The 25,045-nt window shown below is 38.8% G+C and overlaps 1 protein-coding gene across 3 annotated transcripts in view; it reads right to left on the reverse strand.

The window, feature by feature from the left end:
- fhit (fragile histidine triad diadenosine triphosphatase) overlaps window positions 1–25,045 on the reverse strand; it is a 1,108,831-nt gene that overhangs the window by 990,844 nt on the left and 92,942 nt on the right. The window contains exon 3 of one of the 3 annotated variants that reach the window (XM_043708211.1): window positions 3,610–3,667. The exons of the other annotated variants lie outside the window; for them this stretch is intronic. The gene's annotated coding sequence lies outside the window, so the exon portion shown is untranslated. The remainder of the gene's footprint in view (window positions 1–3,609; window positions 3,668–25,045) is intronic. 3 annotated transcript variants of the gene reach the window in all.

Raw genomic sequence — 25,045 nt, forward strand, 5'->3', positions numbered from 1 at the left:
TAATATAATCAAAATAGTAGTCCAGAACCTTTGACTAATTCTGAGGATATGGGTTAAAACCCACAAGGGCATATGATGAAATGAATTCAATAAACAAAAAAAATCTGTACTAAAAGCTAGCCTGACGGCAACCATGTAAGCATTGCCAAATGTGGTAAAAATCCATCTGGTTTACTAATTTTATTTTGGGAAGGAAATCTGTCATCCTTACCTGATCTGGTCTAAGTGTAACTCCAGATTCACAGCAATGTAGCTGACACAACTGCCCTTTGAAATGGCCCTGTCAAGCCACTCAGATCAAGGGACAACTAGGGATGGACAATAAATTCTGCCCCAACCAGCAACACCTATATTCCATGAATGAATCCAAAAACATGCTTGTGCATGTCTGCCATGTTGTACATTGACCCACATAGCCATAATTTGTGTTTAAGTGCGCTGCTGTAGATTGCATTACTATAAGTTTTTGCATTTGTATCAGTGAGTACAGTACAGATGATCAGTAAACCATAATTATTTAAAAATAAGTGGGTTTTTAAACCAGTAAACAGTCCAAGAAAGTGATGACACTTGCTGAAGACATGACAGTATTAAATGAAGGAACTGCAATGGTATAACTATGTTGGCTAGGGAATACACTGTTAGGAATCTACAATTCAGAATGTTTAGCATTCTAAGGATAAATAAGTATCAATGTTCGTTCCTCTGGTAGTATTTTTGCCAGGTTAATTTTCTGCGAGTAGGAGAGTTACACAGTTTAAAGAAATTGAGAAGCTGACTGATGTATGGACTGACCACGAGTATCAAAAATTCCCAGTTAATTGCCCAATAATTAGAATAGGCTGTTATACTGTACCAACATGTAAAAAGTAGTAAAGATATTGCTGATGATTTCAGTGGAGATGAAGGAGATACGGTATGGCCTCTTTACCTTCCAGGGGATTTGCATCCGGTACAGAAAGGTTTCTAATTACTTCAAAAAGTGTTTAAGTGTTCAAAATGTGAAGTTAGTGAGAGAGGTTGGATCAGCAGATGCATGTAAATGCCGGAGAGTTCCCAGAGGAGCTGTATAAGTGTACGGAGGAGAAAGAACCAGCCAAAAGAGGTCTTTAAAGCAGATGAAGCTGGTTCTGTTCCAGGTATAGACTAATGCTCATTTATAGGTCAAAACCCTCAAGCTCTTAAAAGAAAAATTAAATCTATTTTACCAGTTTATTACAAGCTCAACAGCAGTATGTGTGTTGCAACAACGTATGTTAACAGATTTGAGAATTGCTTTCTGCACAAGATCAGGATTTATTTCTGGAGAAAGAATGTGCCCTTGATGGCTGACCTCCTGAGACCAACAATAGAATTTTCTTTAAAAATGGACTACGATACAAACATGACAAGAAATGAGGAGTGGAACCTTCTAGGGGTCTCAGTCAATACATGACAGAATTGAGAGAACAGTTTGGTGAGGACTATCTCGATATTGATAACATCTCATTCCACCTTTTACATTTTTCACAAGCAGTGTGGTGAGATTCTTGCGAAGCAACAGTGAGATGCTGTGATGCTCATTAACTTTTTTGAAAGCCTTGTTATCAGACCTCATTAATTGTCATGCCTCTGTCTTACCAAACTCACCAAATAAACCTGACATCAAGATAACTCAACAAGGAAACCAGAGTGAGCACCGAGTGGATTAAGTACACTGATTCCAAGTCAAGATTAGTGGTGCTAGAAAAGCACAGCCGGTCAGGCAGCATCCGAGGAGCAGGAAAATCGACGTTTCGGACAAAACCCCTTCATCAGGAATCCTGGTGAAGGGCTTTTGCCCAAAACATCAATTTTCCTGCTCCTCGGTTGCTGCCTGACCTGCTGTGCTTTTCCAGCACCACTCTAATCTTGACTGATTTCCAGCATCTGCAGTACTCACTTTCACCTACACTGATTCCAAGACCAGGCCCTGCTCAGAGCAGTCAAAGTCAGGACTCTTTTTATAGAAGGAATGAGGAGTCAAGTGATGAGCAAATGAAACCATCGGTCTTGTCCCCTTCTGCCCTGTGGGCTCTTTTCTCCTGGAATAGGAAACAGGCAGGTATTATGAGAGATGGAGATCATACAGCTATTACTGTCGGCGCTCGTGGAACAAGTCACCAGGCAGCACAGAGGATTGCAGGACTCGTGGTGTCGGGGATAGGGTGGATGACAGCAAGTGGGAAAGATAACACAGGCAGGGAGAGTAGTAGAGCTTGAACTTTGGCAAGAAAGAATACAGCAGCACAGATAGTGTTGATGAGGTGGAGAGAAGACTGTGATGGTTACCCTGGTGGAGTGGAAAGAGACATTGACCTTCATCCTACATTGCTGGATTTTCTTCCAGATGACTGAATCTGCTTTAACCCAGATGGTAACTTGGATCAGATTGGCATGATCTGGTGCCATGGCCTCCATTGCCAGGGCTAGGGAAGAGGAAGTTCTGCACTGGCTCCACATGTCCAGCAGGATCTTCAGAAGACCATCTGTCCTAGGTCACATGTCAGGAGCTGAGCAGGGCATCGCAGGCTAACAGTGCTTGTCTGGGTGGACAGCAGCCTTTCAAAGATGGCATGGCAAAGGGGGTGCCAGTCTTCAATGGATATCCACTGAATGGTAAGTTGTTCCAGGAACAGAATAGGGTAAAATGGGGAAACCATGTGTAAGAGATGCCATTGGGTGAAACAGGTAATTAATGTGTTGAGTCTGGTAAGATACCATTGTGAGAACTCGCTAAGCCAGCAATGCAAAACCCTCCAAAAGATTCAATGCAACTCGGAAGTAGCCAAAAATCATAAGATCAGCCCACTGTTTTTTGAAGACTGATTGACAATGCTATTGCCCCTTATCAAGAATGCCACAACATTCAAAAGCATAGGACAATATTGTCAAAAAAAACAATGTTTCCATCTGTTGTCACCTCACCCTTCTCCCTCATTCCCTCTCTCTCCATTTCCAGAATGCATGTGATCAGTGTCATATCAAGTGTTATTACAGAAAATAAAGACTGATGTAAGGGTAATATTTTGGCAAAGAAGAAAAGCTGACAAGAGAAACTAAGTATAAATAGTTTTATTTAAACTGAACTCACAATATGAAGCTAAAACTCAGGGCTATACGCTATGTCAAACAGCAGAAACAGCAAATTACAGACAAAGCCAAGTGATTCTGGAATTAACAAAAACTGCAGTGCTGCCACAGTCATGAATGGTGAATCAAGTAACCAACAGGAGGCAGGAATTCTTATGAACATTCCTCATCCTCAGCCTGAAGTGCCAAGTATATGATACTGAGAATCCTCCTCTTCAGGTCCCCACAATCATAGAAGGCAATCTTCAATGAATTTGCTTCACTCGACGTGATTTCAAGAAATTGCTCATTTGGAACTAAAGATTTGAGTTTCAGAACTAGCCTCACCTCCAACTAAGTTGCTCCAATACAGCTCATATACTAGCATCTATGTGGCAATGACAAAATTGCCCAATATTTCTTGTCTTAGAAAAAGGGAATAATCACTCCATCAGCCTACTCTCAATCAGTCAAGTCATGGAAGGTTTAGTTGATGGTTATTAGGCAGTACTTACTCACCTGCTCAGTTTGGGTTCTGTCAGGACCACTCAGCTTCAGATCTCTGTGCGCTTTTGGTCTAAAAATAAACAAAAAGACTAATTCCAGAAGTGAAGTGAAAGTGACTGCCCTCGCCCTCAAGACAGTCTCTGATTCAGGTGACATTAAGGACCCCTAGCAAATTGAAGTCAATCAGAACTCAGTGGAGGGAGAAACTGTCGCTGGCTGATGTGATGCATAGCTCAAAGGAAGATGATTGTTGATTTATGGAGTCTGAGGACATGCTGGACCTCCTCAAGACAGGGAACTAGGCCCACCCAACTTCTGCTACAAAATGACAATGCCTTGCATCATTCTGTTATCCTAATAAGACATCCTCAGATGCTACATGGAAATATTATAATTTAATATGACACCAAGGCACAAACAGCGATAAAAGAGCAGATGAATGTAAATTTAATCAAATCTGTGCTTTTAAAGAATATCTTAAAGGAATAAAGTACGTTAAATAGGTGGAGACATCCAGGAAGAGAAGACACTACAGATTATATTCTGGTTATAATTAGATAGTTGAGAACAGATCCAGGCCAGTGCAGTCCCATGCAACTCGATGATGTTGATGTTGGAAGGCAATGTGGTCAACTTTGCCAAAAGTTGCAGGTTGCAGACATGTCCAAAAGGACAGGGAGTAATAGTTTCTCTCTGTCTCAGTTACATCATTTTACTCAATCACAAAGGAAGCATACTCGCAGAATCAACCCTGTCACCTTATGTGTTTCAATAAGATTACCTCTCATTCTTCTGAACTTCAATAGATACAGACCCAACCTGTCCAATCTTCCCCAAAAGCAAGATCCTTTACCAAGGAACCAGTTGAGTGAACATCTGAACTGCTTCCAATGCAACTTTCTTAAGACAGTAAAACTGCACACAATACTCCAAATGTGAACTCAATAATGGCCTGTACAGCTGAACCAACATTTCCCTACTTTTATACTTCACTCCCCTCGTAATGAGTATCAACATTCCATGTATCTTCCTAATCATTTTTTGTGCTTCTCAAATAAGTTCTTGTGATGCATGCTCCAGTCCCTTCACCAAAAACATTATGAAGGAGGAAGATTGTAAATGTTTGAGACACCAGCACTATCCCCATTGCATTCCACTACTTGGAGTTTGTTAATTCAAAATGATGCTTTTATCTCTACTTTCTGCTTCCTGTTATCCAATTAATCCACTTTCCATGCTAGTATGTTACCGTTTACTATGAGCTCTTATTTTGTGAAGGAACCTTTGATGTGGCATCTTATTAAATATCTCTTGGAAAATCAAGTACACCACAGCTAAAGGTTTGTCTTTACTCACACTACATGTTACTTCCACAAATAGCTTAAATAAATTAGTCAGCATGATTTCCATTTCACAAAACCACAATGATTCTGCCTCCTTAATAGTGGATTCCAGTACTTTGCTTATGACAGATGTTAAGGTACGTGATGTATGATTTCTGCCTTCTTTCTCTCTTTTTTTCATGATTAGGGGTGTCACATTTGCAAATTTCCCAATTCACTGAAACTCTTCTGGAACCTGGGGAATTTTGAAAGATCACAAACAATGCATCTACTATTGCTGCAGCAACCTTTGGAAGATGCTATGATATAGATCATCAAATCAGGGGACCTGCCATTCTTTATTTCTCATAGTTTTCCCAGGAGCTTTCCCCTGGTGATTATGACTGTTTCAATTTCCTCTAGCTGATTTTCTTGATTTTTTAAGCATTCTTGGGACCTTTTTGCCTTCTACAGTGATGATGTTACAAAATATTAGTTCACTATTCCTGCCCTTTATTTGTTGGCTATTATAAACAGGTGCAAGAATGGGTATTTTGTAGAAGTGCTCATCTCTCAATTAATTCCCCAAAGTTTGTTCACAACCTACAATGCACAGGTCAGATGGAATGGAAGAATCCCTCTCGACCTAGATAAATGCAGCTCCAACATCAGTCAAGAAGCTCAACACCATTCCAGAGAGCAGCCTGCTTGATCAGCATCCCATTCACCATTTCACAAATTTGCTCCCTTCAACACTGCACATGTGGCGACTGTGTTTACTTCATAATCACAACTGCAGTAAACCCAGACATCCCCCATCTAGAAGGACATCAGCAACTGATGCATAAGAATGCCACCACCTGCAAGTTCCCTTTCAAGTTTCATATCACCCCAATTTAGAAATATATTGCTGTCCCTTCAGCATTGCTGGGTTAAAATCCTACAACTCTACTTATCAGCAATCTGGGTAAACCTTCATCAAGCAAATTGTAATAGTTCCAGAAGGTGGCTTAACACTATTTTCTCAAGAGAAATTAAGGGTTGGCAATGAATGCTGAACTTACCAGCCCATGAACAAAACTAAAAAGAAAAGCTGGAAAAGAAATGAGTGAATAAATAAGCCTAACATTTTTTTGAAAGTCGGGATGGAAAGCAGCCAATAATCCCTCAAACCGAAGCACAACTAAATGAGTAAAAAGATTAACTTATTCAAGAGTCATTCTTTAAAGAACTAAAATAAATTAAGTTGTGGACTCTGTGAAGAAAGCTGTAAAATTTGTATGAATAAATTTTCATTTTTAGAGTTCAGATTTTAAAATAATTACATATTTTATGTTTCATGACATGCTTACTTTTGTGAATGCATGTTATTAAAAAAATAGATGGTCCTGCTGGATCAGTGACCTAATCCAGTGTGTGTCAGAGAACAGGTAACTGCAAAATCCTGGAGGAGTTAATCAAAACTTGTTTGGACTGTGACATTTCACAACAACGAGAGCAAACATTAGCTTGTTTTCAATCCAGAATAATCAATGATTTAGAAAACCTAATGACTGAAAGTACTTATGACTGTTTGGGGTAGATGTGATAATGGTCATAAGCAGTTTTTTTCGTTCCTAGAAAAGAATTCAAAACAGGTCAGGGAAAAAACAGCTACTTCAGCAAAAAAGTTTAGTTTGTGAAATTTCCAAACTAGGAGTGTGCGTTTAGAAATCTGCAAGTTATTAAAAGCTGAAAAAATTATAAAGGTTTCAACTTTGTGTGTATTCATATAAGAAGATACCACAGTGCAGAGGGCAGAAATCTGGGAAGATTGATTAATTGAGAGTTATTGATTTGATAGGGAAAGACAATCTCTCTGGATTTGTGTCTTTGTAACGGATGATATCTGGCAACAGGTTCATATTTTATTTTCCTGTTTTAAAATCTTTCTAACCATGTTCTATATTTGGATAGTTTAGTGTAGTGATTGGAACCTGGTGGATCTCATTGACCACGAGGTCCTTGATTGGAGGTGTTAAGCTGGGTCAATCCGGGAGACCTGGCTAACAGATGTAAACTAGGGATTCTGAATCTCCTTAATTCAGGGGCTGACTCGGAGCTGGCTGGCCACATCAGTGTACTGGGCACAAGTAAATAAACACTGACTTGGTGATGGTATATTGGCCTCTTTACAATTATTTCATTTAATTTGTATTATTTTCCTTTGTTTTCACCTTTTGTGTAATAAAATTCTGCCCTGTTGTTAAAGAAACTCTGCAGCCTCATGAGACTATGTTTCAGTGATTGACTGTCACATTAATGAAAATAAAATGGAAACATATGATTTATCAAGCAAGGTTTCATTCTGGATCAGCCTTGTCCAGCAGTAACATGACCTGGGATCATAATAGCTCATTTACATCTACATGCATCTAGCCTTAAGCTGAGAATGTTCAAAATCAATGGAAGTAGTCAATTACAATCTTTTCACTGCAGCACTCATTTTGTTATCATGTAAGCTATGTGATTTATAATATTTTCATATCATTTATCTTTGAGTCTGATTGTTAAACCAATGGCATAAATCATATGTTGGTGAAGAGGTGAGTGGAGCCCTTCTGGAGTGACAATAGGAATTATTTTTAAGTTCTGAGAATTTATAATGAGAAACAGCAAATAATGAAAGGCATTAGTTTGTGTTTAGTTTAGAAGAATCAAAAATTTATTTTTGCTTGAGAAGAAAATGGATTTGAAAATTTATGGTTAACACTAGAGCTGGTGAGGGTCGACCATAAGAACAGTTTATCCTGGAAAAGGAGTTAGTTCAGAGCAGTGAGAAAATAGGTTATCTTAGTGTAAGTATTTTATATAAGTATTAGCATGGTTTGTTCAACTTTATCTTCATTTATTTTGTGCAAGAAAATTCTGGTTTACTGTTAAATCAAACCTGTAGGATGGTATGCTTATGGCTCACTGAAAGTCGACTATATCCAATTCTCACCCTTAATAAGCAATGAATCCTGACTCTGATCACCCCATGCAGGGCCTACACTGGTACCAAAGGCTGTCCTTGACTTATTGTGGCAGGATCCCCTGAGTGAAGTCAAGCCCTGTTGACTTGAAATGTCATGAACAGATGAAGAAAATAAACAAGAAAGCAAATGGAATGCTGCCCCAGAGGGCTGGAATACAAAGATGCAGAAGTTATGCTGCAGTGCATAAAACCCTGGTTAGATCCCACTTGGAGTACTGACTGGGCACGATACCTTGGGTTTATAAGAATAGTACCTTGAATTCAGGGGTGAAGTTGTGAGGAGCAATTATACAAATTAGGTCTGTTTTCTCCAGAATTTATCAAGTTAAGGGGGTCGAAGTCTTCAAGGTATTTACAAAAAAAGATCAAGATAAACTACTTCCAACGGATGGGGTTCTATAACAAGGGGGCATAGTCTGAGAATTAAGCCAGACCGTTCAGAAGGAATGTTAGGAAGCACTTAGAGTCATAGAGATGTACAGGACGGAAGCAGACCCTTCGGTCCAACTCGTCCATGCCGACTCATTATTCCAACCCAATCTAGTCCTATTTGACAGCACCTGGTCCATATCCCTCCAAACCCTTCCTATTCATATACCCATCCAGATGCCTTTTAAATGTTGCAATTGCACCAGCCTCCACAACTTCCTCTGGCAGCTTCTTCCATTCACATACTACGCTCTGAGTGAAAGATTTGCCCCTTAGGTCCCTTTTATATCTTTCCCGTCTCACCCTAAACCCTTCAATTCTGGACTCCCCCACCACAGGGAAAAGACTTTGTCTATTTATCCTATCCATGCCTCTCATGATTTTATAAACCTCTATGAGGTCAGCCCTGAGCCTCTGACCCTCCAAGGAAAACAGCCACAGCCTATTCAGCCTCATCCTATAGCTCAAACCCTCCAACCCTGGTGACATCCTTGTAAATATTTTCTGAATCCTTCACAACATCCTCTGGGCACAAAGGGTGGTGGATGTTTGGAACATTCTTCCACAGACAGCACTGGATACAGGATCAGTTGATAATATTAAATCTGAGAAAGATACATTTTAAGCTATGAAGGGATATGGGCTAAAGGCAGGTATCCCGTTGAATGCTGAAACCAAGGGGCTATATAGCCTATTCTTGTTCCTATATTCCACTAACTGGAACAAAGCTTCTGGCAATCATGGCAAACTAAAATAACGAAAAAAACTGCAGATGTTGGAAATCCAAAATAAAACTTTAAATGCTGGAGAAACTGAGCAGGCTTGGTACAAGCTGTGGAGAGAGAAACAAAGTTAATGTTTTGATCCAGTATGACTCTTCTTCGGTTCTGAAGGATAAGACTCAAAACATTAACTGTGGCAAACTTTCTGGCATTGCATCTGGTCTAAACAGGATGGCAGTTCAACAGTATTATAAACTATGTATCTATGTCTAAGGGGGCAATGCTCAAAATGAGAAGACAATGCAAAACAGGGATACTGTAAATATTCAGATAGGCTCAGACTCAGTGACTGCTATGATACTTATTAAATAGCCCACAGAAGCAGCCTGGTCCAGTTCATGAAATATATGCATGTCCCTTAGAGCAAAATGTTCTTGCTGTAGTAACATAATGATAATTGCTGGTGCAGCACTGAAGTACTGAAGCAACCTGTAGGTAGATCAGAGACGTGCCATGAGGTTTCATAGAGGCTGGCACATCAGATGCCAATGTTCATGAATGTGGGGTACACGTGGCTGGTGATTATGCTGTATGCGCGAGATATTGGTGCCTGATGTCCATGGAAATCTTTTGGTGCAACAGTCATGTTGAAGCCACCAAGATCCCGTTTTGGTTTCCATGTCAGGTTTTCCTAATGACGACTTTGCAACCCATGATAAATTGAACTGTCAACAAGGTGTTTAAAAGCAATGATGATCATCAGCTGGGAACTCTTCGTCGACTAACAAGAATCTGCCAAACTATTTGGGCAAAGTATACAAGACGTGGTGAGCTGATCTTAATGTCAATAAGAGCATTGCCGAACATCTTTCCAAGTTCTACCACTCATCTTACCATACCCCACCAAAGTCTGAAATTTCCACCCATTGTGTTTAATGGGCTTATTATCCACCTGTACAGTTATTCTTCCATCAAAGCAAAACTAAAATTTCTTTGTATAAAAGTACCAATAAAAAAAATCAAGTACATGTACATTTAGAAATTTTCAGTTAGTAGTTTGATTTACAAAGTTCTGTAGCTAATTTTGAGTTTTGAGTTTCCCTTTGAAGACTTGTAACTCAACTAATCCTATTTATTCTATGAAAACAAAGGAAAGCATCAATCTTTTTGAATTGATAATTAAACTCTAAATCACAACTTATGCCACACCAAATTCTAACCTTTTAAATATTCTCAAATACAATGTTTCTTTTTATATGCACATTATGAATAACTTTAAAATCAAATTATGCTCACAGCTTCAGCATTGTTTTTTTAAGTCAGGAGATGAAATCTTACAAGTCTCTGTTACTACTACACATGCACTTGGTTCATGAAAACATTGCAGCACATTAGCCAATGTTTTCTTCATACATTTATAGCAGCAAGCAATTTTGTTTAAACCTCAGATAAATCATACTAAAGATCAAACTACAAAATTCATGCCAAAGACAATAAATCCATTTAAAGCAGTACCATTTCCAAAAATTCAGACTGGCTATCCAAGTTAAGTTGTATTATGCAAGTTGGCGACATCACAGCGCAGCTGGTCAAACTGCGAGAGATTAACTAATGGCAGGGAGCAAATGTTTTTGAAATAGATGCATGCACACAAGCCTTCCATTGTTCCAGGAAAAGATCCAGCAAGTTGAGAAAATTTATCATTTAAACCACCAACAACATTCAGGTAGAAGTTTGATGCCCTGTTGCATGTCTACAATTCTATCAGCAGTGGGAGATCCAGAAAAAGCTTGCCAAAGAAGGTAAAGTAGTCACCAGAAACTACACATAGGATACTGAAAGATATCATTGAGAAATTAAAGAAAAATACATTGCAAGCTACTTACAATAATACGGGTGGCTTGCTTCCAAAGGGCACAACACTTGCAGGATCCAATAATACAACCACAGCTTTTGTCTAAAAGGCACTTTACAATGCATACAGAAAACAAACTCAAACATCAATTCACCAGTTTCACAGATATTTCTCATTTACCTCATGACTGTGCAATTAAATTATTCAAAATAAAGTGATATTGCTTGATTACTACTTAAATGTGTATTTTCTCAAACTGCACTATATTGTTTAAGTATGCCCTATGGTGCTTACTTAGAAAAGACAGTTAAAAAAATCAGTATTTTATTCTGGTTAAGATATTTAATTCCTTCTTATTTCTTTCTCTCAACTATTTTAAACATCCTGTGCCACAATATTGGTACAGCGAATAGGCAAGAGACAAGATTGGTTTCAAAGCCTTTAGCACTGTAATTGTGTATCTTTTCTCAGATTTGTGAAAGAGCAGTAGTTTGCTTGGCAGTTTTATGTTCCTACAGAAGAGGTGCTTGGTTTTGACCCAGGCTGAGATTACACTTAAATACAAATTTATATTCTACCTCTGCAACAGGCAAGTATACTTAGGACTGACTGAAAAGTCGTTTGAGGTATTCTCAAATACGAGTTTGACACAGCCTGTATTTACTTTTCAAAAATCTTAAAGCAGTGGATGCCATTTGGCTCACCAGACCGGTGACAGCTTCTTTAAGTCGCTATCCAATTCATCTTTCTTCCTTGCTTTCTCTTCATGGTTATGTAATTACTTCCCCTTCAAGTATTTATCCAATTTCTTTTTTAAAATCAGTACTTCATCTTTGTGCATCATTTCTTCACGTGCTATTGAATTCACAATATGCATAAGTGGGTTCCTTTGAGTTTTACAAACCTTGACAAGAACAAACCCATGCAGCCACTCCACCTCATCTCTTAGGCCCACTGTACTGCACTCCGAGCTTTAACTTTAATTTCTATTTTTCTGTAAATCAGCCAGTCTCCCAATATCCATACCCATTATCAAACCAACCTTCACTGTGACTCCAGACCTCAACCTTGGCATTCATTATACCTGGCCCCAGTAAGATTTTTACTCAACTTAATAAAACAACAATAATTAGCATTTGCAGAATTAGAGAAATCACATTTATGAAAATATTGTGACAACTATAAGTGGGAACAGTCAGAACTGTATGTATCTTGAAAATTTTAACATTTAAAGTTTGAAATGTTACTTAATATCAATATTGTAGTATATAAAGTTCAACTTCTACATAGAGCAAAACAGTCCTTTTATGTAAAGAGTACTTACAGATAATAGTTGACACAATAACATCAACTTTTCTTTACTTCTCCCAGTTCATGTCTTACCAACTGAATAGAATTCTTTGAGGAAGTGATAAAGTTGATTGATGAGGCTGTAGATATCATACACATGGACTTCAGTAAGGCATTTGATAAGATTCCCCATTGTAGGCTAATGGAGAAAGTGAAATCACGTGGGTGCTAGGGTCTACTAGCTGGATGGATAGAGAACTAGCTGGGCAACAGGAGTCAGAGAGTAGTAGCAGAAGGGTGCGGGCTGATCAGAAATTATACGGTGATCTTGTACAACATTCATACAATATTACTATTGCCAAAGAATTCACCTGTTTTCTCAGGTCACTATAGAATAACAAGAGTATGTGCTGCTTTACAGATTACATATTGTTTGTGGATATATGTACTTAACCCCTATGAAGCAACAGTGCCATTGTATTTGGATGCAGATATGATTTAGGATCTAATGGTGGGAAAATGAAGCATTATTTTGGATGTTGGGTTTGGAATGCAATTGCCAAAGGTTTTAGAAATTCTTGATTCTTGTTTGAATGTTATTGTGTTATACTTATTTCACCTTGATATTTTCTTGGCAACTGCAACAGATTTGAATAAGCCAGGAATGCTCTATCAAACTAACCTGGCAACTTCAGAAAGATACAGCACAAGATTGAATTTTCCCAGCTTCTGATTGATATGGGCAATGGAGATTCAGTTTTGAAAATATGGCAAGAACAGAAAAATGCCTCCCTCTTGGACAGCAGTCCCCAACATCAAAGTATATGTTCTATGTAGAAATCAACTATACAACACGTCCCCATCCACAGAGGTTGACATCACACATCCATCAGACCTTACCACATCATTATGGCACATCTTCAACTCATTTAGAATATGGTTCCCCATTTCAATTCACCCATTTAAGACAGAGAATTTCTTCTCTCAGGTGGGAGCAGATCTGTTGAATTCTTTTGCTGTTCAGGCCAGTTGCTAGTTAATGTTCAAGGTTGAGATAGACTGATTTATAATCATTTAGGAAATCAAGTGCTATAGAAATGAGGCAGGAAACCTGAGTTAAGGACTAATAGAACAACCACAGCTCATTTAAAAGCAGAATTCTTGGGTCAAAGGGCCTGATATGCTTCTATACCTTGCACTGTAATGCTGTTGCCAGGCCACATTGGACACAGGGTCAGGCTCCCATCTCATGAATCAGAGCAAGGTCCATCCCAAGTGTTTTCATTTGCTTTCTTAGAGCTCACTCACTCTGCACCTACTTTGGTGCCTCAGCATCTCTGCCCTGGCTTGCCCTTTTGAGCTTTGTTGCCTTATTCAGAACTTAGAGGCTCACAACATTTTTGTGAGGCCTTGCCTTTAGCACAGATACAAAGCCAGGCAGTTTGACTTGGTCATCAGCAGAGATCAGTCCAAGGGGATAGGTATATTGTTATATTAATGTCACAACTGCAACAGGTGTCAGCAGCAGATGCAGGAAACACACTGTCTTCTGCTTCAGCCAAATGGCCATCTTCAAATTCTAAGGGTAGTAATCCTCAGTCAAGTAAAAGTAGATCTCATCAATCAGGGGTTCCTGCCAAAGTCAGATATGGTCAGAATTGGATCTCAGTCTAGGGGCTTATACATAGTCAGTCATTGATTTGGGGTGATCAGGGTCAAGGTTTCTGCATCCTTACTGGCCAGAGAATGGGCTAAGGTCAGTCCTGAAGATTCAGTGCAATCAGTACAGAGCTTTCCACCAAGTCAGTTGCAGATCTACAGTCAGGCATCCGATCACTCATTTGTTTGGGAAGTCTGTCCAAGCTTGCTCAGATACAGAGGATCAATAATAGTGAAGGGAAACAACTCAATAAATATGGGTGGAAGACATTAAAGCATTGGAGGAGATGGGTTATCATGGTGGAGATGTCATTGATGGTCACAACCACCTTGAAGAGAAAATACAGCACATTGGTTGTCAGGATCAAACTGTGGGGCCAGGAACTGGGATAATCTTTGGGAGATGGAGACTTAAATGAAAGAGTTGGGAGCAGAACATGTACAAGCTCATATTGATGGGATTGACAGGAGTGCATTGAGAAAATGTACAACAAGGTTGGGGGCAAGGGGTCGGTGCCTCTGATTAATTGGCTAAGACTGCAAGTCATTCTGCTAAGCATGATTTCTGTGCTTTCCATAATCATTTAAATCTCAAATGCACAACAGAAATGAGAAATGGCTGTGATAAAACATGGAGTAGGCAAGATAAGTAGTTTTATTTTTGTCTGAACATGTGGACTCAACTTATGAGGGCCACAAAGCCCTTCCAGGCTGCATTAATCACACATTTAGATAACAGTGGTTGAAAACATTTATAACCATAGTACCATGCTATGAAACACATGCCGTATCCAACCATGTCACATGTCACATCTTTGGTTATTACAGATTGACCATATTCTTCATCTATAAAGTGAAAATAACCAAAGATGACCTTAAAAGCATCACTTGCAGACCACAATTCACAAACGCAATCTAAGAGCTCCTAGACAAAAAAAAACTGCTGTCTTCAAAAAAATGAGAAACGAAGGAAATCTGAAACAAAAACAAAGATTGCTGGAAAATCTCAGCAGGCCTGGGAGCACTGGTGGAGAGACATCAGAGTTACTGTTTAGGATCCAGGACCCTTCTTCAGAACTGATGGTAGCTAGGAAATGGATGGCTTTTATGCAGAACATAGGGTGGGGAGAGGGAAGAGTCAACGATAGGTGGAGATAGCAGCCAAAGAGAGAGAAAAACAGTTGGACAAACAAAGGAGTAGGTAGGAACCAATCTAGGAGAAGACCTAGGGCTCCTTGAGAAGCGAACTTCCACATATTCAACTGTAAGTACTCAACAACATGCTCTTATACGTAATGTTACATTTCTCAGGTGATGTGTTGGGTGAGGATGGTCGGAAAAGGTTTCCGCAATCCTGCCACACTTGCATGTACTTGCATGATGCTTGTGCTGCATACATCCTATGTCAAAGGGATATGTAGAGCCATTCCACGACCCTACTTGTTAAATGTGCTATCTCCCACTGTATGGAAGACTATGTTAAACTGTCATTTGTGTGTGATACAAATGCTGACTGCTCACATTAATTTGGTTTCTTTTATTCCATATACAGTTTCATTAGAACTGTGATCAATGGATACAGCCAAAGCAGGGATTATCATTGCTTTGGCTGCAATGCTATAGAGGTGCAGAAATATTGAGGAGGAACAATGTGCCACCAAAACCAAGACCAGCAGTAACCTGCAGTGGTTTTCATACTGCCTCCACATGAAGTATGCATCACTACAGGTCCCCTCAGGACACAGAGGAAATGCAGGAGACCCAGAGTCTATTGTCCTCATCACCATTTCCTAGTCTGGTGAAGTGGACATTGTGATGCTTGAATCTATCTGAAGGGCCTCAAATCTTCCTCAAACCACTTTACGACTTCTTCATAATGCTTAGTTTTGAAACATCTTCAAATGTGGTCCCCACATCCAAATCATTGACACCATTTGTTAACAGTTGGGTCTCCAAGTATTGAGTTGAAAAGTGTGGTGCTTGAAAAGCGCAGCAGGCCAGGCAGTATCCGAGGAGCAGGAGAATCGATGTTTCAGGCATAAGCCCTTCTTCAGGAATGAGGCTGGTGTGCCAAGTGGGGGGGAGTTTGGGGGAGGGACACTGGGAATACGATAGGTGGAAGGAGGTGAGGGTGAGGGTGATAGGCCGGAGAGGGGATGGGGGCGGAGAGGTCTCCAAGTATTGATTCTTGTGATAACAAACTAATTAGTTTGCCAACTTGAATGACCCATTTATTCTCATTCTACATCTTTGGTCTGTTAATGCTTAATCCGTGCCAGTACAGTAATTCTTAACGGAAGTGCCTTTATTTTGCTAACCAAACTCCTGTGGTGGATTTTATCAAAGTCTTCTGAAAATCCAGAAATGGACCGACCATATAAATACTGTAATTACAAGAACATGTTAGAGGCTGGGAAGCCTGCTCTGACCAAGTTAGTGCCAATCTCCCCAACACCTATCATCACCAAATACGCAAGACAGGTGTGTAATGGAATACTCTCCACTAACACAGATGTGTGCAGCTCTAAAAAATCTCAAGAAACCTGATGTAATCCAGGACAAAGTAGCCCCTTTGATTGGCACCCCATCCACCACCTTCAACATTCACCCAATTGACTGTTGATGCACAGGAAGAGCAGGGTCTACCAAGCCTCCTTCAACATCATTTTCCAAACCTGCAGCCTCTACCAAAGCGAAAGGCAAGGGTAACAATATTTGAGAACACCACCAGTTGCAAGTACCCCTCCAAGCTTCACATCATCTTGACCTCGAACTATATCTCCATTCCTTCGCTGTTGTTGGGTTAAACTCCTTTCTGAACTGCACAATGGTTGTTCATTTACCACAAGAATTGCATTGCTTCAAGAAGGCAGCTCTTCTTATCCATGTCAATTAAGTATAGAGATAAAAACCTCTTATGGACAAACAGAAAAGAAGTGGATCATGAAGCGCAACCAGCAGTGACAGCCAACCCTGTAGAAAGTCCCCACCACCCTCAAGACTCATTGACCAACCATCATTGATTGACTGTGTCAGAGTGCCACCTTTTTAAGTCAACATTCATTCAAGAGGATGTAAATTGTGGCACAGTGGCTGTGTCCCTACCTCTGGGAAAGAGATACCAGAAGTTACAACTGACTTGAGAGACATCATAACAGGTCTGAAAAGGTTGGTTTAAAATGTACTTAAAAAGAGTGACTTCTCGGACACTGGGTGCTATTGTGGAACAGGCAGACAGATGTAATATTGCACGGTGTAAATGAATATGAGATTCAGTAAAACTGCTTTTGGTTCTTTGCTTTGCTATCTAGTTTCAAATTCAATTATCAGTCTGCAGCAAATTAATTGCATGATCAATGTAAAATTCAGTCATGGCTTCAATGGCTAGTAGTTGCAAGGTTGCCTCCAACTTTTGGAATCAGAATCAGAATCCACTGCATCGCTATTAAATCCTGGTCCTTCAATTTTTGTTCTTAGTCTTAAGAAGTCTCTGATCATTTTACTTTCTAATACCAAAAATAAGTTTGGCAGCAATAAAATGAATACTTTTAAAAATGAATGTCTCAATCTATTTGCATTAAATACAAGGAAGCAACTGACAGCCAAATAAAAAAGCTTCACACAAAGATTATGACATAAGAACTACATTCTTCCAGTACTAGGAATATCTTACGTCATGACAAATGATAGGTTTTGATATCAAAATTACACAATTTATATTTAACTTAAGCATGCCATCTCATTTTAACACTTGAGACTGAAATTTTGTTTGCAGTTTTACTGTTCTGGAGGACACTCATTAATCCATTTGAAATCATTGTTAAGCAGCTTTCAAAAAAATCATTGGACAAAACAATTTTAAATGAATATGTTAAGTAATTCTATTATGTTATCATTGGTACAATTTCAAGGTCTCCAATTGTTTTTGTTCATAACATAGACTCAATAGAGATCACAATCTGAATTCTGGCTAGAAATTTTAAAATTCTCAAGACCTCGACCAAAATGTGTGTTAATTCTCTTATGTACTTCTCTTATGGTGCATGGCAAAAGATTCTGATCGTGAACGTTTAAATATCTAATGGATGATTGGTTCAGTTTTAGATGCAAGGTCTAGTTATAAACAGTTTTAGTACACTAACATAATTTTGTTTCTAAAGTATTTGGAGACACAATTACACCAGCATTTAATGTTCAAATAACTTCAATGAACAGTATTAGGTACAGAATGTTCCAAATGATAAATTTCAAGCAAATTATCAACATAATAAGTAGAATAATTTCACTTTCATAAAGTACAGATGAATAAGCAGCATAAACATCCTGATGAAAATAAGGTATTCTAATGATTCACACATATTTACATTTCTCGAAACTGTGACAAATCTCTTGGCTAACACAAGTTTTGCGTATATTAAAACCAAATTAAATACTGTCATATTTGTTGGATTTCAGCTCACAAATATCCTTAAAAGAAGTTTATTTATTGAGTTAAATACAGATCAAAAGAGTTTAACTGTTTCACAAAGCATGTTGAATAAATACTCATTACAAGCCTTTTGTGGCATGTGGATAGTTAAATTCCAGGTAGAACATTTTAAATCATCTGATTTGTTTGAGAACGTGAACCATCTGATGGCTACAAAACAGAAATGATTGTGATTTGTATTCAGTTAAGTGACAAATAATGCAAGAGTGGCATTTTTAATTCACTCTCTAACAAATGTTTTATGAATTACGCATTTCACTAATTGAACAGCTGACTGAATTATGAGAGGTGAGTTAGTATTATCATTGAACTAGCAATTATCATAAAAATGCCAGTACAAATTCTTTCCTTCCAGACTTTATGGGGTTTCTATGCTTTATGGAATTAGTTGCAGAGGATATTCTGTTCCTTTAATATTTAGTCTGCTCTTCAAAAGTTATTAATACAAAGTATTGTTGGATCAACATTCATTGAAAATCATCATTTTCAAACAATCATATTATTGCCAATCCAAAACAGATTTCAATTTTCTGTCATATTTTAATTTTTGCAATTATACCTCACAACATGGCTATATAAAAGTTTTTTGTACAAAAGCTTCTGTGCAATGCTGAAGTTAATTTACAAACAAAGATTCACACAAACAACAATCACAATATGTTGGGCTCTACAGTTTGAATGTAGAGGTTGGACAGTGGAGGTTGGGAATTTCACTCAGTTACAATGAAAAAGTATAATTCCTGCATTATAACAGTGGCTACATTTCAATAAATCCATCATTGATCAAAAGTATTTTGAGATCTGAATGATACTGTTTGAATCCAAGTATTGCTTTTTCTCTTTTAAAATAGTGAAATTTAAATACTGCTGGTCAGAGATTTTCTTCCGAATAGTAAATTGCAGGTACAGTCTCTTGAAGTTTGGTTCTCAAGCATAAAGGAGCAGGACTCTCTTCATTGGAATGTTAAAGCAAAAGATGGTTTTGCAGAGGTTTACTAAATAAGGAAGCTAAAGAATGTTTGAAAGAGCTTGTATAAAAATGCTGAATTAACTTAAAAACAAATCATGCTGTTTGTAAAGTACAAATGCTCAATCAGAGATTGGTTTCATTTTTGGATTTATTAATTTTCTATTCATAGAATAAACCCGTAGTTGGATTATTCAGCCCATCAAGTTTGTGCTGACTCTGGAAGAGATATCAGTTAGTCAGCCTAATATTCTAACTCCTATATATGATTAAGGAGGGTCTCTGGAATACATTTTTATGGACCAGACCAGACGCCTTCAAAATATTTTAAGAACGTAGCCTCGACTCTAACCTTTTCTTATTTTAAAGGCAAAGTGCCATGTTCCAGATGCAATTAGACTGCTCCACTACTCAATGTGAAGCAAAACACAATTTCTTCAAACACTATAGTGAAAATACAACAGAAGAAAGAAGAACTTAGAATAATTTATCTCCATTGGAACACTTAACAGAATAATAGATACAGTAACCATTACTAATCACCTGTTTCGATATAGTAACATCCCATAAACATACACCTTGCCAAAAAAGGCAAAGGCGGAAATAGATTGTCTCACATTTAACCCAGCAGCTGAGAGAGAAAAAAGTATCAAACAAAAACTCAGAGCAGCAGCCAGGAGACATATACTGCAGCTTCCAATCTGTTGAGAATCCAACAGCAACTCTATATCTCAACCTAAAAAGCTAACAAAAACTAGAAATCCTGCTCTGTGAGAGCAGGCCACACCCATTCAGGCTGCTTTTTATTGTTCCAACTTAAAAAGAACCGAATGCCTCACAAGCTGTTTACATTTCCACAGACTGCTCTTATTCAATCTCTCTATTAGAAGAAACCAAGACAAAGTACACCTCTGAAAGGCACAGCATTGTCATAACATTAAACAGATCCCATAACTCAGCAGGAAAGTCACTCAACAGAGCACTATTAATGAGAAGATCCAGATCAGTTGGAAGAAAACAGTTCATGATCTGTAATAATTATAGTTCTAAATTAATTGGGGGAAATTTCTTTCCCCAGGCAGACATGTAAGGAAGAAAAGAAATCAGAAAACACTACCAGGAAGTGATCAAAGATTACTTTATCAGACTGACATGTGGAGATCAGTTAGGTAATATGACATGACAAAGCCAAATCAATGGCTGTGAAAATGACTGGGGTTAAAATTGTTGTCAGGAAATCATGATGAGATACAGTTTTGGTTATATCATGTAAAACCTTTTCTCTGAAAGAAGCAGTTGTAATCTTAAAAAGTGTTCTTGAAATAACTGATAGCTCTCAATGTTTTGGGAAGCATACTTAATCATTTAGAGGACTGAGTGGAAACATATATAGATATATTAATAGGAAGGTTTAAACGGTGGGAGAGATTAAGTGAGTACAGGAGGGCATTGAGCTCAGAAGAAAGTAAGTTGAGATGACATCATAGAGAATGACAATTTTTGATTAATGCAAAGACATTCCAAGGAAAGGAGTGAAGCCATGGTAATTCGACAGATGGTAGAGAATGAGGATTTGAAGTGAGAAGGGAATAGTGGAATATGAGAAATGATTAAACCTGTTCCAAACTGAAATGGTATTTCAGGCACAGTGTGGAGTTGTCAATCTTCCTTAACCGCAACATACTTTGTTCATAAAGCAACACTGTGGCTTCAAGAATTCTGCAATGTTTGAAAAAGACCTTGGGTTGACATTTTCTCACTGCATTTATTATCCCATCATCGTATACTTGCTGAATACAGGATTCCGACGCACTTACAGTGGAGATGCTGCGGTGGAGCAAAAGTGGTTCCCAGGAAATTTCACCTTTCACAATATTAACTGGTGCACATGACTAAAAATTATCAATGCAAATAATTATAAGGAAGTTTAAGGATTGTATAGGATTAAAAGAAAAAGTTTATAAAATTGCAAGAAATGGGTGTAAATCTGGTGATTAGGAAGGTATTAGAATACAGCGAAGACCGACTAAAACATCTGATAAAAGAAACAGGATAAAAATATGTAGTTAAAAATGTAAAAAAAAAACTATAAAAACTTCCAAAACAATATAAAAAGGAAACATTTAGCTGAGACAAATGTCGCCCATTGGAGGCCTAGTCAGGAGAATTTATGATGGGGAATAAACAAATGACAGATAGGCTAAATATTCACTCTATGTCTGCCGAAACTGAAGATGATACAAGATCTCAAACTGAAAGATCCAAGGGACTAGGTATAATGAGAAATTGAAGCATGGCATTCCAATCGGAACATTATCAACAAACACTTTGACTTGGATCCCATTTACCACACCCTGAGAAAAAGAATAGGAAATGACACCACCATAGGAAGTGACGTCATCGACTCAAGGAAACCCAAACATATCAATAGAAAGCAGGAAGACGAGCATTGCTTCGTCTGGAGGCTCACTGATGATGTTACCTAGTATCGTGACGAAATGTCAGAAAATGAACCTTCCTGCTCTGTGAGCATACCTACATCCAGAACTTTAACCTAAGCTACAAATCTTCTTAAAACCCGCTAAAAAGAGACTAAGAATAAATGAGCCATTCTTGTATTGACAAGGTGTAACTTGTGTAAACCACAAGGATTTCTACTTGCTTCCCAACTATTCACAGTATGTAACTGTGAAGCAGAGGCTAACCAGGAAGACAGTAGAGCAAAAATGGCAGGAGTTTGTAGGTATAATTGAGGACACTGTACAGAGGTTCATTCCCAAGAAAAGAAAGATTAACCGGGGAGGGATTAGACAACCTTGGCTGACAAAGGAAGTCAGGAAATGTATTAAAGAAAAAGAGAGATCCTATAAAGTGGCTAAGAACAGTGGGAAGTCAGAAGATTGGGAAGGATACAAAAGCAAACAGAGGATAACAAAGAGTGTAATAAGAAATGAGAGGATCAAATATGAAAGTAGGCTAGCCAGTAATATTAGAAACAATAGTAAAAGTTTCTTTCAGTACATAAGAAACAAACGACAGGCAAAAGTAGACATTGGGCCACTTCAAACTGATGCAGGAAGCCTAGTAATGGGAGATAAGGAAATAGCAGGAGAACTTAACAAGTACTTTGCGTCAGTCTTCACAGTAAAGGGAGGTCATGCCTGACAAACCTGTTGGAATTTTTTGAAGAGGTAACAAGTAGGTTAGACCAGGGAAACCCAGTGGATGTGGTCTATCTAGACTTTCAAAAGGCCTTTGATAAGGTGCCACACAGGAGGCTGCTGAGCAAGGTGAGGGCCCAGGGTGTTCGAGGTGAGCTGCTGGGATGGATTGAGGATTGGCTGTCTAAAAGAAGGCAGAGAGTTGGGATAAAAGGTTCTTTTTCAGAATGGCAGCCGGTGACGAGCGGTGTCCCGCAGGGTTCGGTGCTGGGGCCACAGCTGTTCGCATTATATATTAACGATTTGGATGAGGGAACCGGGGGCATTCTAGCAAAGTTTGCCGATGATACGAAGTTAGATGGACAGGCAGGTAGTACTGAGGAAGTGGGGAGGCTACAGAAGGATCTAGACAGGTTGGGAGAGTGGTCCAGGAAATGGCTGATGGAATTTAACGTGAGCAAGTGCGAGGTCTTGCACTTTGGCAAAAAGAATAAAAGCATAGACTACTTTCTAAATGGTGAGAAAATTAATAAAGCCAAACCACAAAGGGATCTGGGAGTGCTAGTCGAGGATTCTCTAAAGGTAAACATGCAGGTTGAGTCCGTGATTAAGAAAACGAATGCAATGTTGTCTCTTATCTCAAGAGGGTTGGAATATAAAAACAGAGATGTACTACTAAGACTTTATAAAGCTCTGGTTAGGCCCCATTTGGAGTACTGTGTCCAGTTTTGGTCCCCACACCTCAGGAAGGACATACTGGCACTGGAACGTGTCCAGCGGAGATTCACACGGATGATCCCTGGAATGACAGGTCTAACATATGAGGAACGGCTGAGGATACTGAGATTGTATTCGTTGGAGTTTAGAAGATTAAGGGGAGACTTAATAGAGACATACAAAATAATACATGGCTTGGAAAAGGTGGATACTAGGAAATTGTTACAGTTAAATGTGGAGACTAGGACCCGTGGACACAGCCTTAGAATTAGAGGGAGTCATTTCAGAACAGAAATGCGGAGACATTCCTTCAGCCCGCGTGTGTGGAATTCATTGCCGCAGAGTGCAGTGGAGGCCATTTCTACAACTCAATGAAGTCCAGTTGAAGGCCGAGATTGATAGATTCTTGTTGTCTCGAGGAATTAAGGGCTATGGGGAGAATGCTGGTAAGTGGAGCTGAAATGCGCATCAGCCATGATTGAATGGCGGAGTGGACTCGATGTGCCGAATGGCCTTACTTCCACTCCTATGTCTTATGGTCTTATGGTAACAACAACTTGGGAACCAAATGTAATATTACTAAGTTCACATGACCCAAAGGTTATTGGGAATGTGTACTGTGAGGAAGGTGCGAAATGGATTCAAGAGAATTTGGAAAGATTTAGTAAGGAGGTAAGTACATGGAAGATGGACTATAATGTGAAAAAATGTGAGGGCTATCCACTTTGGCTGGAGGAACAGATGTGCAGAGTATTTCTTAGAAGGTAAAAGATCAAAGATTGTAGATGTACAAAGGGATCTGGATATCCTCATCACCAACTCACTGAAGACTAACATGCAGGTAGAGCAAGCAATTAGGAAGGCTGATGATACGTTAGCATTGATAGCAAAATGATTTGAATATAGGAGTAGTGAACTCTTGTTTTAATTGCATAGAACCTTCAGTAGACTGCATATAGTTTTGGTTCCCTTACCATCCCTTGGGCGGCACGGTGGCTCAGCGGTTAGCACTGCTGCCTCACAGCACCAGGGATCCAGGTTCGATTCCAGCTGTCTGTATGGAGTTTGCACATTCTCCCCGTGTCTGCTTGGGTCTCTTCGGGGTTCTCCAGTTTCCTCCCACACTCCAAAGATGTGCAGGTTAGTGAATTGGCCATGCTAAGTTGCCCATAATGTTCAGGGATGTGTAGGTTAGGTGCATTAGTCAGGAGAAGTGTAGAGTAATAGGAGAGCAGAGTAGGTTACTCTTCGGAGGGTCGGTGTGAATTTGTTAGGCTGAAGGGTCTATTTCCACACTGAAGGGATTCTGATTCTGATACCTGAGGAAAGACATGATTGACAGAAAATGAATGCAACAAAGGATCATTAGACTTGTTCCTCAATAGCATGACTGTACTATGAAGAGAGATTTGTGTGAAAACTAGGAATATACACAGGTACTTTAATTAAGTCTGATCTATATTTTTATTCCCCCGCAATATTCTCTATTTCATTATTGAAATGAGAATAGAAAGGTGCACTTTCAGGAATCTTGATAGATATAAAGAAGTTTATCATGAGGGATTGAGAACTGCAACTGTCATGCAACTAACTCCTTTCAGTTTTGGATTACAGTGAGCAAAATGATTATTCTTAAGGTTTGAATAATCTGACTTCCAATATGAAAAATTATTAATTTACTTTGAGAGAAGGGAGAGAGTGCTCAAATGATGTCTTATTGATTCTCAAAACAATGTTTGAAACTAGCATTTTTAATTGTAACAAGCAAAAGTCACCACATGCCACTTTGTTTCTCTAGTTGTTATGACAGATTTTCAGGTA

The sequence above is a fragment of the Chiloscyllium plagiosum genome, chromosome 18 (assembly GCF_004010195.1).
Source record: "Chiloscyllium plagiosum isolate BGI_BamShark_2017 chromosome 18, ASM401019v2, whole genome shotgun sequence".
Classification (NCBI taxonomy): Eukaryota; Metazoa; Chordata; class Chondrichthyes; order Orectolobiformes; family Hemiscylliidae; genus Chiloscyllium; species Chiloscyllium plagiosum.